We start from the raw sequence: 530 nt of genomic DNA on the forward strand, positions 1-530 counted from the left end.
GTCTGCAAACTTAGATTGTTAACCCTCCAGAAGAGAAGCTTATTGTTATTACCATACAACCTAGGCTGTTAAGCTTAACCTCACTATCTGTCTGAGTATAAAATATCTTAGGCATAGCATGTAACAGGTATTTTTCATCAAGTATTGATATGTTGAACTTTAAGTCCCTACAGAATATGGTGGAAAACATTTAAAAAATTAAAACTCATTTTAAAAATAGGCATAAAGAATTATATAATTCTTATGTTTACACATAAGTCCAGAAATCTAACCACATACAGTCTTGTAGCAGGACAGTCCCACAACATTTCTTTTCCTGTCTCATACTTTCATTCACCACCCCCTTCTTTTTGAACAACCATCTACCCGAGAGACCACATGGCAGTAACTGGCATGTTATGACAAGCAGCCCATATTCAGAAGACCAGAATGACTGGCACTCCAAGCATGAACCTACTATTATAAATTGCCATCTTCAGTGCAGTTGCTTAGTTCACAGGTGTCTGTATATATAGTTAGTCAGGGTGAGA

The sequence above is a fragment of the Octodon degus genome, unplaced genomic scaffold (genome assembly GCF_000260255.1).
Source record: "Octodon degus isolate 3935 unplaced genomic scaffold, OctDeg1.0 scaffold00061, whole genome shotgun sequence".
Taxonomy (NCBI): Eukaryota; Metazoa; Chordata; class Mammalia; order Rodentia; family Octodontidae; genus Octodon; species Octodon degus.